This window comes from Panthera tigris, chromosome C1 (assembly GCF_018350195.1).
Source record: "Panthera tigris isolate Pti1 chromosome C1, P.tigris_Pti1_mat1.1, whole genome shotgun sequence".
In the NCBI taxonomy this organism is placed as follows: Eukaryota; Metazoa; Chordata; class Mammalia; order Carnivora; family Felidae; genus Panthera; species Panthera tigris.
The window spans coordinates 95,636,616-95,650,942 of record NC_056667.1 but is presented as its reverse complement, the minus strand read 5'-3'; the positions used below and the strand labels follow the sequence as shown (position 1 = coordinate 95,650,942).

At 38.7% G+C, this 14,327-nt stretch overlaps 2 protein-coding genes across 4 annotated transcripts in view; one reads left to right on the top strand and one right to left on the bottom strand.

Annotated features, from left to right (window-relative positions):
* LRIG2 (leucine rich repeats and immunoglobulin like domains 2) overlaps nt 1-14,327 on the bottom strand; it is a 162,877-nt gene that overhangs the window by 145,993 nt on the left and 2,557 nt on the right. For all 3 annotated transcript variants that reach the window (XM_042998214.1, XM_042998216.1, XM_042998215.1), the window contains one exon: nt 13,797-13,876. The gene's annotated coding sequence lies outside the window, so the exon portion shown is untranslated. The remainder of the gene's footprint in view (nt 1-13,796; nt 13,877-14,327) is intronic.
* The window catches only part of SLC16A1 (solute carrier family 16 member 1), a 49,408-nt gene continuing 47,480 nt past the window's right edge, over nt 12,400-14,327 (top strand). The window contains exon 1 of the mRNA XM_007076361.3: nt 12,400-12,558. The gene's annotated coding sequence lies outside the window, so the exon portion shown is untranslated. The remainder of the gene's footprint in view (nt 12,559-14,327) is intronic.

Genomic DNA, 14,327 nt, shown 5'->3' with positions numbered 1-14,327 from the left:
CTAAAGGCTTTTATGCAGGAAGGGAGGGGTGTGGTAGCAGAGGGGGAAGCTTCATTGGTGAGAGCCAAGCGCTAAAAGCAGCTGCGTGTGACATTTCCATCAACAGCACTCCCTCCCTCATTGTGTATGAGACACACATCAGATGTTCTGGTTTATGATTTCAGCTTCAGAGTACATACCCTTCGAGGTCTAAGCTCATGTATCTCTTCCTGGCATGGTGCCTGCTCATTAACTGGACTAAAAAGCTCATCTGAGAGTGATAACCAAATGCTGAGAATATTGGGGTCCCTTTCTCCTACCCTTAAGGAGGTCTGGAGTCTTGGTTGAGGCAGGCCGACACGTCCAGCCTCTGTACTTGCTAGAAAGTGACAAAGCACAGGCCACCAAAAAGATTCTGTCCAGATGCCAGAACCGTATCAGAACACAAGGTCACATACAGCTGCTGTCTTCCCCCGTTTATATCAGCCTGGAGGACAATCCATTCTCTTTCCCTTGGAGGACACAGTAGAGGCAAACTCTTGGAGGTCCCAGGTAAGTGCCACTTTATCTGTTAGGTAGACTAGACCTAAGGAAAGCTAAGTCTTTGCCTTTTTGTATTGTGTTTACCTCCCCAGGTAAATTAAGGTAGAAAAATCTATTATTTTCGGGGGAGATAACAGGAAAGCCCTTATAGGCCTTTGCTTCTTTGATTCAAGAGCACACTGAGATGTCAGTAAATGGTATGTTTGCACACCAAAACTTAAAAGTGTTCATGATGTTCTGATCATTTGAAAATGTATTACTTTAGAGATTTCTGTTAAGTTTTGGTGGTTGAAATCTGTTACTTGCTCTAAAAATGCTGGGTCATATAATCTCATATTACTTTTCCAAATATGTCATGCAACTATAAAAACCACTGTAAACGGGGCGCCTGGGTGGCTCAGTCCGTTAAGCGTCCGACTTCAGCTCAGGTCATGATCTCACAGTCCGTGAGTTCGAGCCCCGCATTGGGCTCTGTGCTGACAGCTCAGAGCCTGGAGCCTGCTTCAGATTCTGTGTCTCCCTTTCTCTCTGCCCCTCCCCTGCTCATGCTCTGTCTCTTTCTATCTCAAAAATAAATAAAACATTTAAAAAAAAATCTTTAAAAAAAAAACCACTGTTTTTTAAAGAGCAAAATTACAATAATAACAATAATTTGTTCTAATCCAAATGACTACAATCTCTGAGCATCAAGGCTGCTTGTTTTATCACTGGGTGGCCACATTTATATACGGTTGGTTTTTTTTTGTCAGAAATCTTTTCATAACCAGACATTAGACCCAATTTTAGATGATTTGAAAGACGGGTTGGCTTTGGAAGAAGTATGCTAAAGTTAGTAGTGAGGTTTTATCACGGTTTCTTAGTCCACATTATTCCTCAACTGCCACAAGTCCATGTCTGAAGTAGTAATAACAACTTCTCAGTTTAGGGCAAAGTAACTCCTGGTAAATTCATTTAGTCTACAGATATTCAAAGAAAATCTACTATATTCATTGTACTGAATAAGACATGATTCCTGCCTTTTAATATGCAATTTAGTGGAAGCTATTTATACACTAGACTGTAAACTCCAAGGTCAGGTTTTGGGTGTGTTGCAATTACCACTTTATATCAAAGTATAGCAGTGTCTGTCTCATGGTAGGTGCTCAGTAAATATTGGTTGAATGTGTATATGTATGAACAGATATGTATATGATGCTACTTTTTTAATATGTGTGTATTACATTCTTTGACAACCACATTGTTGATTAAAATCTCATAAACATTTCAACATCATCCATCAATAACTCAGATTTTAGTAGGGCCCATGGAAATAGTTGATTTTCATTTTTACTTCTTGTAATCAGTCTGTGGCCTTGAGGAAGGTTAATAGCATTGGCTGGGGGAAAAGAGAGAGTATAAGAAAAAGGGATATTTAACTCACCATCCTGAAGTTGTATTTCAAGGTTTTATTTCCAATGGGCTATCCTGAAGATAAGTACAAAGTATGTATGTATTTTTTTTTCTTGGCAAATGTAGATTCAAAAATAGGAAGAACAGTTATGTTACTATGTTTATTTGAGATATCCTGTATCTTAAACCTTTTCCTCTTTATCCTAAACTTTTTCCATTTCCATTTTTCAGACTTAAAAAACATAGTTGCCAACTATGGCATTATAACACATAAGTAGAAAGGAAGAAAGATGAGATAAAGATCAATCCAAGTATTGTTTGAATTCTAAACACTCTGTGGCCTTGGTTAAGTTTGGACTTAATTTTTTCATCCATAAAATAGAGGGAGTTGGGTTATTTCTAACCTGTCCTCCAGTTTGAATTTTCTGTGATTTCATCTGACAAGCAAACTCTCCCCTTTGTCATTCTTGTCGTTTGTGGAATCCTCAATTTTTTCCAACTTATTTTTTAATCACCACAGATGCTCAGAATAAAATAGCTTTCTCTATATAGAATGTATGCCTTTTTTTTTTTTTTACCCCAGGTAATCATGGCACTACTTGAAATTATAAAATATATCCAAATAAAAAAGAAAATACCTCTATAATCTGAGTTATAATCTTCTAATATTACTTTAGTTTTTTATGCGTATTTGTTTAAAAAATAAAATTGTGATCACTTTGTACTTATTTGAAACCTACATTTTGTTGTTGTTGCTTTAAGAGAGAGAGAGCATGCTCACATGTGTGAGCAGGGGAGGGGCAGAGAGAGGGGAAGAGAGAGTATTCTAAGCAGGCTCCATGCTGTCAGTGAAGAACCTGACACAGGGCTTGAACTCACAAACTGTTAAATCATGACCTGATTGGAGATCAAGAGTCGGATGCTTAACTAAGTCACCTGGGCGCCCCTCTCATGCTGTATTTGTAACCCACTATTAAATACTACAGTTTAACTCATCTATTATTGTTAGACATCTAGGTTATTTATAATCTGTGTTATAAATAACACTGTAGTGAACAAATTTGTACAAGAATAAATGATTAGTTCTTAAGAATAAATTTCATAACTAGAGTTACTCCCACTAGCAATTTTTGAGTGCTGGTTTCCAGACACCCTGGGGGTTATAAAACAGGTTTTATAGTTTTTATTTATATTTCTTTTCTGTATTTGTTTTTATTTTAGAGCTAGAGGGAGAGCAAGGGAGAGGGGTAGAGGGAGAGAATCCTAGGCAGACTCCACGCTCAATGCAGAGTCGGATGTGGGGCTTGATCCCACAACTCTGGTATGACCTGAGTCAAAATCAAGAGCCAGACGCTCAACTGACTCAGCCACTCAGCTGCCCCATGAAACAGGTTTTATAATTTAAAGAAATCCTTGCTAATATGCCTTGTGAAAAAAACCTTGAGGTTCTAGGCTTTGTAATTTAGAGGAGCCCTTGTCAATATACATATCTGATTATTACTGAATATTTTTCTATTTGGTTTTGGTCATTTGCACTTCTTTTTTTGGTTGTCTACTCCATTACTTTGTTCATTTCTCCACTTGCTCACCACTTTCCTTTTTGAGACACCTCAAAATGCCTCATTATTTTTGATGGGATAAATTTTATAAGGTACCCTGCAGATTCAGGGAGATTCAAAGTTGTTTTTGGAGATCATAATCATCATAATTATGGTCCCAGACCAAACTTCAACTAATGTCCCCCCCTTTTTTTAGTTTTCCTCTGGACTATCCATGAACCACTTTATGATTTTGTTTTGCATTTTATTTATTTTTTAATTTTATTTTAACGTTTATTCATTTTTGAGAGAGAGAGCGAGCGAGCATGAGTGGGAGAGGGCCAGAGAGGGAGACACAGAATCCAAAGCAGTCTCCAGGCTCTGAGCTGTCAGCACAGAGCCTGATGTGGGGCTCGAACTCACAGACCATGAAATCATGACCTGAGCTGAAGTTGGGTGCTTAACCAACTGAGCCACCCAGGAGTCCCTGTTTTGTTTTGCAATGTAAATCACAAACTTACCAATAAATCCTTTGAGGACTCTTTTCTGGAGCACCATTCCCAGCAACATTTTAAAAATGAAGTATCTTGAATTAAAATACTGAGAACTTCATTAATTTTGTGCATTGAAACATTAATAAATCTTAAACATTGGTAGGCCAATACCAGATAAATTGGCAGGACATTAGCACATTGTGGGTATTCAATTTTAAATGTACAACTTATTACAGTGTATGTATCAAAATTATGGCAGCAAAAGAAAAGATTTACATTCAGGTATGTACCTACAATTTGATTCAGCACATTGTGTGTATGGACTAGCTAGGTAAATAAATAGGCAAACACCTTGAAGTGGCTACCTTCACCAGAACTTAAAAAAAAAAAATAAAAATAAAAATAATAATAATAATAATTAATAAATAAGTCTTCTGTGGCCTAACAAATGTGGTGCTCTTTAGAGCCTTTAGGATATTAAGCTAGAAGCACTGGAAACCCACAGAACCCCCTTGCTGGGCTCTGACTTACTGGCTCAGCAGGTTATTGTTGATTGTTGATCATTCAAAAGAACAAGTTGTAACTCACTGGCCATGTACGGAATAACAAAGCACATCTTCACATAACTTACTGTCCCTTTACCTTTCTCTGAGCCTGTGTCTATTCTTTTTTGGAATATATCTTTTAATTTCTCTTGTATTTTGGGTTGTTTCATGTGTATAACTATTTTTAGAATTTGTTTTTTAGAAAAGACAAAAGTTTGTGTTACTTTTTGATTCTGTAACAAACACTGTCCTTACTGACATTAAGGAAATCACTTCAAGGTCTTTTCTGGGACATCCTGTTTTTTAACTAACACTTTAATATTGAAATGTGCTGGTTGTGATGTTGAAATTAATCCAATGTACCAAAAGAGCAATAAATCTTAGAACCAGTTAAGTGAAAAACAGAGAGAAACATGGGGTGCCTGGGTGGCTCAGTTGGTTAAATGTTTGACTTTGGCTCAGGTCATGATCTCATGGTTCGTGAGTTCAAGCCCCGCATAGGGCTAATTGCTTTCAGCACAGAGCCTGCTTCAGATCCTCTGTCCCCTCTCTCTCTCTGCCCCTCCCCTGCTGGTTTTCTCTCTTTCTCTCTCAAAATAAACTTAAAAAAAAAAAAGAGGGACAGAATATTATATGCAGTATGCCACCATAACATAAAAAATGTGTATTTATATACATAGAATATACACAGGATACAAAGTACCAAAATGTTAGTATTAATATTGGTTTTCTACCAGGTGAGGTGAATGGCTGGGTATCAGGGGTGCAGGGTTTCCTTTTCACTGTATACTTCTTGTACCTTATAATTTTTATTCCACGTACAGGAATTAACAATTTAAAAATAGAATTTAATAAAAATTTTATTACACATAGTAGGCACTCAGTAAACACGGAGTGAAAGACTAAATGAATAAATGGATGAATTAAGTAAAATGAATCAGTGCCTTACACTTGCCCTTGCACTTAAAACTTGCACAAAAGCCTTGTGTAATCCATAATGTATAGCAGTGGCGTTATGTGCCAAAACCACAGCAAAGTCTTAAGGCTGTAAATGGTCAATATCTGTAAATCTTCAGAAATGGCAGAATTGTGATATCACCAAGAAAGGAGCTTTGGTTGGCAGAACAGCATTTTTGTAAGTGTGTTCTAGGCTAGTGCCTTAAAAATTCCTCAGTAAACAAAGCCAGATTATCCTCCACCCTCCAGGTCTGTGAACCACCACTCTGGCAGAAACACCTCTTGTGGTCTGGAAGAAAGTGTACTAACTCCATTATTAAAGAGTCAGGTCCCAAGCTTGTCTAATGGCAGTTTTATCAACCTTCATCTCACTGCTAAGCAGTGCAATTTCCTAATTGCATGAGACTGAATGGCTTTTTAAAACAGAAATCAAGACCGAATGGGGAGAAAAAACTATTATCACTTTGTTAGATTTCTAAATGGAAACAACCCATTACTCTTTATTATATTACAAAGAAGTTTCATAATGTAGATGGTCCCTGACTTAGGATGATTGGACTTAACGATTTTTTTGACTTACCCATGGTGTGAAAGTGATACGTTCAGTAGAAACCTTACTTCCAAATTGTGATCTTTTTCCTGGCTAGTGATATGCATGCAGTATGATCCTCTCCCATGAAGCAGGGCAGGGGCAGTGAGCTGCAGCTCTGTCAGCCCTGTGATTGTGAGGGTAAACAACCCTGTGCTTACAGCCACTTTGTACCCACACATCCGTTCTGCTTCTCACTTTCAGTATTCAATAAATTACATGAGATATGCAACACTTTAGTATAAAATAGTCTTGTGTTAGATGATGTTGCCCAACTGTAGGCTAACATAAGTATTCTGAGTAGGTTTAAGGTAGGTTAGGCTAAGCTATGATGTTCAGTAGGTTAGGTATATTAAAAAATGCATTTTCAACTTAGGATATTTTCAATTTACAATGGATTTATTAGGATATAACTCCATCATAATATCCAGGAAGATCTGTTATCTCCCTACATTTGCTGAGGAAGCTGGTCCTAATATTTTTCTGAAAAATAGTAAAAGGTAGGGCAGACAGACTTCAAATCAACATGTTTATTGTATCTCTCACTTCGGTGAAGGTGAGCAAGGATTTACACCAACTGCAAAATTACTTTAGGCTTTGTTTACTTCTTTATGTCCTAAGATAAGCAAAGCAGCAACCTGCTGTGTGTATTCAGGTCAAGCCTTAGGGACAAGCATGGATGGAAAAAGTGACAGTTTCCTGGAGTCAAAATAATAAAGGATGAGAGTGGAATTCTAGCTATTCTTGTTGGGGAGATGAAGGCTGAATTGTGGAATTCACTGTAACACAGATTCTGAAAGAGGTTTGCCAAAAAATTAAGGATGACTGGATAAAAGTGGTTTTACATTGAGCAATTCTGTGTGAAACGTTTACAACGGCGTCTAGCACAGACTTTTTATATAAATGTTAGTTGCCATTTACCATCATCATCACTACATTGAGACTCGCCGTTTTAAAATACTCAAGTTTTTATTAGCCATATGTAGGTCTGTATAAGGCAATCTGCAGGATACCATGAGAAGAAACAGTCCTTGTTTGTAAGAAGTTTATAATGATACATCTTGAAGGAGAAAAGATAGAAAGTTAAATTGTTAAAGAAAAAAAATATTTAGTTTCTTTGAGGCAGTGTCTTTTGCTAGTTTAGCTGGAGTCCTGCATCAAAGGCTGAGAAAAGTTCATAGCTTGTTCTTTCCCAAACAAGTTAAAAACAGAGATTATTATTTAAAATAAAACAGAAATTATAGTAGTAATTTATTGCTTTTCAACAATTCTGGTGTCATAAATCTAACTGAACCAAACTCCACATATATCTTGAATACAAGGATCAAAATTCTCAGGAAAGTGAGGCACTTTCATATAGTGAGTCTAAAACACAGTCCTTTTTCTTTCTTTCTTTCTTTTTTTTTTCTTTCTGATAAGGGTAGAATACCAAGACGAAAAGACCAGGAAAAGATTGCCTAGAGACCTAGATACACGGGACTGTCCTTAGCTTTCATGTATGTATACCTCCATTTCTGAACACGTTTATTTTTGGATATCTTCCAGTCTATGAAAATAAAGGGAAGTGGGATAAAAGGAACTGTACTACACTACACTGGATAACCAAAAGGTGGCAAATGTTCTTCAGTCAAACATGTCTTGCTATCTCTCTGAAAAGGAGTAGGCAAAAATCTTTTTGAAAAGAAAGCTTGGGGTGGCTCAGTGGCTCAGTCAGTTAAACATCCCACTCTTTTTTTTTTTTTAATTTATTTTGAGGTGGGGGAGGGGCAGAGAGAGAAGGAGGGAGACAGAATCCCAAGCAGGGTCCACACTGTCAGCACAGAGCCCCAAGTGTCCAACTCCCGATTTCGGCTCAGGTCAAGATCTCACCTGATTTGTGAGATTGAGTCTCGTGTCAGGCTCTGCAATGACGGCAAGGATTCTCTCTCTCCCTCACCCTTTGCCCCTCCCACGGGTATGCTCTCTCTCTCTCTCAAAATAAATAAATAAACTTTAGGGGGAAAAAAAGCGCCTTAATTTCTGGTAGAGATTGTCCTGGAAAGGTTAACTTTCCAAACTGACAGGAAAGCATACCAAACACTAACACATAATTTAAATTTCTCTTCAACATACAAGAGAAAAATCTATCCTTGATTTTTCTATTAGGCCTTTCATACCTAGCTTAAAATACACCCTGTTCTTCACTCACCCTAGCTTTCCCTCTTCAGGTGAAAATTAAGGAGAAATTTTATTTGCTTTGCTAACGCGAAGAAAAGTTTTCTACATGGAGAATGTTTAATTTAGATCACAACATGTTTATATGGCTATCTGATATTGTTAAGGTAATTTCTGAATTCTGAAGCTTTTGCATTTTTAATAGTGGACAACTCATTAGGGATTTAGAATACACGAATTTTACTCCCTTTTTATTTATTCATTTTAAAGAGAGAGAGAAGAGAGAACATGAGCAGGGTAGGGGCAGAGGGAGACAGAGAATCCCAAGCAGGCTCTACATTCAGCATGGAGCCTGATGTGGGGCTTGCTCCCACGATCCTGGGATCAAGACCTGAGCCAAAATCAAGAGTCTGATGCTCAACTGACTAAGCCACCCAGGCTTCCCGGAATACCTGAATTTTTAAAATACAAAGACTGCATACAAGTTTGCCTGAGGTCTGTAATACTTCAGGGATCCACTAAGAGCCCTTCCTTCCCATCCATGGGTTGGTAAGACTTGTGAATATGTAATGTTAAAAAATAATTAAAAGAGATCTAGGTCTTCCCTAGGAGATACAGCAAGACATGGAATTTAATTGTCAAGCCAATGCTTTTCCCAAAATAATCATGTGCCCCCATCAAGGAAATAGGAAATGAAACATTTAATTTGGATTTGGAGGTGGCCTTCCTAAGCAATTTGCTCAAGTACAAACAATAATTACGTAGAAAGAACCTGATTATAAATATAATTATGAAACCTGATTAATTCACAACCAGTGGGGAAGCTAAATTGCATTACAAGGAGGTTTGAATTATATAATAGAATTACTAAAATTACTCCCTTGTTGGTCTATCTGCCTCTCCTTTATTTCCATGTTGTCCTGTACACAACTTACCAGGTAGGAGAAAGTGTCTTCTATGAAGAAACAGTGTACAAAAGATAGAAGGCTCAGGGTTGAGACTTTAAAACAACCCAGCGTTTTCTGCCTCCTATTATCCACCTCATCACTACCCTTCTATTCTTCTCTATGACCTCAGGATTTTGAACAAAATAAAATGAAAATAGCCTAGTATTTAACACAGGCTAAGTAAAATAGACCTAGGTTTAAATCTCAGCTTAATAGGGGCGCCTAGGTGGCTCAGTTGGTTAAGTGTCCAACTCTTGTTTTCAGGCTCAGGTCGTGACTTCACGGTTCATGGGACTGAGCCCCATGTCAGGCTCTGCACTGATGGCAGATCCTGCTTGGGATTCTCTCTCTCTTTCTCTGGACCTTCCCCACTCTCTCAAAATAAATAAACATTAAAAAAAAAATCTCAGCTTTTCTTTAGTGTATGTGCTACCAAAGTGAGCACAATCTCAGCTTTATAGTACTTGTCAGGTAAAAAAAACCTTAGTGATGTTATCTATAAATTTGGGGAGATGGGATGGGATTTTCCTAGATTCTTGGCAGAAAAACCTGTTTAGGTTTAGGTGCATGGCTGCAGTGATGAAGAGTTCTCCCCAATGACTCTCGGAGTCCATCTGTCTCTCATTCCACTGGATTCCGTAAGTGAGCTATGTTGCCGACATAGTCTGAATCATGTACTCCCATGTTATGGTTGAAGCACGTCTGGGCTGTTTCATGCATGATGTGGTCACACCTGCATTGGTCAAAAGAATGACTAGTGAACCATAGGAGATATACAAGATGGGAGTTAGGGGGCTCCCAGATTAACTTCATCTTTTCATTGCAAACAGAAGCAAAACCCTATTACCAGCCTGTCTGGGCCTAATGGAATATGAGACGAAGGCCGTATGCAGTCTTCTACTTAGACGTCTACACCTGATGAGTCTTACCTGTTGCAATTTATGTCTTTGTGCCTCTTGTTAACTTCCTGCAGCATTTAACTTTTCTAGATTCTTGTTCCCACTGATGTGGCTATGGTGAGTATACAAACAATAAGGTGTGTGTGCATGGTGGGGACGAGAGACTGGTGAAAACAATGGCTGAAGCAGAAATGGTGTATTCTTTTTTTTTTTTTAATGTTTATTTATTTTTCAGAGAGACAGAGAGAGAAAGCATGAGCAGGGGAGGGGCAAAGAGAGAGGGAGACACAGAATCCAAAGCAGGCTCCAGGCTCTGAGCTGTCAGCATAGAGCCCGACACAGGGCTTGGGCCCACGAACTGTGAGATCATGACCTGAGCCGAAAGTCAAGATGCTTAACTGACTGAGCCACCCAGGTGGCCCCAGAATGGTGTATTCTGAGCTTGATGAGAGTTACTATACTTCTGGCCCTGAGGTACTGAGCAGGCCAGCAGTCCTCGAAGTTGGTAGCATAGTACAAAGGGTATTCCTCTACTACAAGATTTTCCAGTTTCTTTCTTGCTACTAGATTAGAGGTGATAAATAGTCAGAGGTATATATGCACACCTAGAAGACTTAAAGAGGGCTCTACCAAAACAGGATAAAATTAAAGCCCTCAGTGTGAGACTATGAGTTTAAAGACACTAGAGAGAATTGTCTATAAGCAGTTAGCTTGGCACCTGAGGCTGAAGGCTGTCCACCGCCAAGAGTATAGTGGGCCATTTCAGTCACTGTAGCCATGACCAAATGGAACCATGGCCTGAGATGAGAGAAAATTGTGGAAGAAGTTGTCAGGAAATCCACTGGGTCTCTTAAACTTGAATCTTGATCTGCCAAAGGTGACAACGAAAGGAAAATCTCCACATAGGGAGGAGACTGCCAAATCTTGTTACTAAGACTCTTGTTCTGACTTAAACTTTTCCTTGGGGAAACTTTCATAAATTATCACTGACACCACGAGGAAGACTGGGGGTTGGGAGCATTCCCTTTTCTTTCCTTTTTTTTTTTTTTTTTAAGACATAGAGTGTGAGCAGGGAGAGGGGCAGGGGGGACACAGAGAGAGAATCCCAAGCAGGCTCCATGCTGAGCCTCAATCCCACAACTCCTAGGATCATGACCCAAGCTGAAGTCAAGTGCTCAACCGAGTGAACCACCCAGGCACTCCTTACCTGCTTCTTAAATAGCTCAGCAGAGCTCAAGCTGGAACAGACTAGCTGCCGTAATATGTGTTTGGCCTCCTCCCTACTGCCTGCCCATTCCTCATTTTCAACCCTCCACACAATTTCCTGTCACTATTGTTTTCCCCTTCATACTGATTAAAAATAAAGTATTAGGAGTTTAAAAAACTCTATTTTCTTCTGCATTATTGAATGTATGATGTAAAAATGTCCAGTAAACTTGTACTGTGATTAGTATTATTTAGGGAAGGGCTTCATGAAGCACATTTGAAACATCTGAACTTTGAGGCCTAGATGGGTATGGTCACTTTCATCATGCTGCTCACCACTCCTTATACTGGGCTTGGTTACCTCTTCCTAGTCCTTGAAGGCTTTTCAATTTTCAATCGGTGATTTAGATTAAACTTGGCTAAAATTCAGGGATAAGGTAGAGTGATGCATTAATCAACAGACTTATAAAACATGAGTACTTACCTTCCCTTTTGGGTATCCACAGAAGCCTGTCAGCCTGGCTCCTACTAGGCAGCTCTGTGGCACAGGCCATTTCCCTTATGTAAGTGGGGAGGGCCCTCAACATTTTCTAACTCCTCTAAGTTCAAACCCTGAAAAGGTAAATCCACCAGTGCCACCTTCTATCTGTTCTATGTTCCAAGTTTTTCCTGTATGAGGACCTTCTTCTTCTTTGAATGACTGATAATAAGAATGTCTTATTTAAGGAAACTCTGCACCCTACCCAAAGGTAGATATACCTACCAAACAGGTATAACTTCACTCTATGGCCGTAAAAATAATCCTACCAAAGCACAGCAGGCATAACATCTGAACTCATGGTTTGTGCAAAATGTAAGGTGGTGGGGGGAGGGAGGAGGCTTCACTCTATTAATACACAGTTCAGAAGTGAGGTTGGTAGCCCCTGGACCTCACTTGGGCACAGGTGTCATAGATATTGTGTGGCACGGGGCACTGTGGCAGATTCACAGTTCTCAGAGGTCACCACAGATTAAGCTCATGCTTTATTTAAGCCTCATCTCATTCACCAGTGCAGCAGCATCAAGGTCCAGTTAGAACACCCAGGTCTGGCTACCCAGGCAGGTGGATACATAAAGCTAATCATTATGATCTAAGAGGTCTCCTTCATTGCATGCACCCCTCTTCTAACTCACATCAAGCTTGAGGTGCAGCTGTTCAGAATTTCCAACTGCCTGCTGCTGCTGTTGGGTAAGAGCCATAAGATCCAAGTTCTCACAATGAAAGATCTTACAGCATGGAATATAGGCGCCAGGACACCCAGAACTTCCTGGAATACAGGTAATCTTAAAATTAAGCTTTAAAAAATATGTCCCAATGTCTCCACCCCCAACGTACTGCCTAGAGGCTCACAACTATCCCAAATTCAGATAATCAGGGAGTAGTTTCCTGCAGTGCACTTTCTGGTTTCAAAGGCAGATTTTGTGGCCAACAGCTTTTATAAGGATTGTTTAGCCCTGTGATGGGTAGAAGGAAACTAGAACAGGATCTTCCTAAATCAAGAGGTCTTCAAACTCTAGGGATTAGTTTCCTATGGTATTAATAGTTATTTATAACCACTTCTGCTCCTGTATTTTTGGTGAAAACTAAATGAATACTTCCTGATGATTCCAGAAAATATTATATGCCCGTAAGCAAGTTAACTTCTTGTATCTGTATCTGTCTGTAAAATGGGGATTATAACAGTACCTAGTTCATAGTATTTTTATGAATAGTAAATGAATTACTATATGAAGTGCTAAAATCAATGCCTGGCATATAATAAGCACTCCCTAATTATAACACCAATTTATCATTATTATTATTATCATTATTATATTTCCAATCCCTACCCCATCTGCCTAGAATACTAAAGACAGGAAGAAAGGGAGGGAAGGGAGGAGGGAGAAAAGGTAAAAGGAAGGAAGAAGCCCAGGGTTAGCCAGGATCAAGGAGGTAGACAGGTCTGGCAAATATGGAGGGCCACGCCTAGAAGGAATGCTTACTAGGAAAGATCCTAAACAATGATATAGATTAGAAAGAGCATAGACCAAAACTGTCTCTGTGCTGGCAGAGAGAAGCAGCAGGAGACAAGCTGTATCAAACCATGAATGGAGTAAGGGTATAGGAACTGGACTGCCACATACAAACAGAGCCTCAGGCAATTTGGTTGAAAGCAAATTTCAAATTTCATTTTCTATATTCTGTTTTGAGTTATCATAAATTATAAATGGGGAATTTTTCTTAATCAATTAAGTATTGTTGTGTTTATAATAAAAAACCCTTTCCTGCTTTGTTTGGTGCTAGTGAAATGTGAATAACAGCATCTTCCTATTTCCTAACACAGACAAATGATGGAATAATTAAGGGGAATGTAAGTGTAGTATTTTAATTCCAGAAAAAAATAAATTATAATTTTATTATTTTCCTTTTTAGATAAAGCAACTGGATAACTTACTCAGCTTAAATAGTAACTGTTACACATTTTCAAATTTTTTGCATTTCTCATCCCATTACAAATTTCTGGTTATAACTCTTACCTTAAAATCTTCAGAAGTTTTGCTCACTTAACAAGCTTGCCAACAGCAGATTACCCATGCATCATCCAGTCTATCAGCCTCTAAAACAGGAAGGTGAATCTGAAGAATTTCATGATAAAACCAAAAGCCACTAGAGAATATCATGCCTTCTCTGGTTTTGATGTAATGATTCTGAAAGACTCCACCGTGAAATGCTTTTTACCTTAAAGATTACTTGGTACATGCCATTTATTAGATGAGTGACCTTAGAAAAATCTTTTAGCTCTCTGGACCTTAATTTCCATTTCCGTAAAATGTGGTGGGTTGTGTCAGATGATCTTCAACCTCCTCTCGGCGCTAAATTTCTGATCCTGCAACTACTACAATTTTATTTCTTCAATGTCTCATGGATTAATCAGGAAGAAACTTGGCAGAAAAACATTTTACCTGTATTATTTCATCAGTTTTGCCAGCTCACCCACCCTGTTTCTACTTTTTCAGCTAAGAACCTTTTCCTTGCTTTTGATCTTTCCCTCTTATGCACTTTATGAA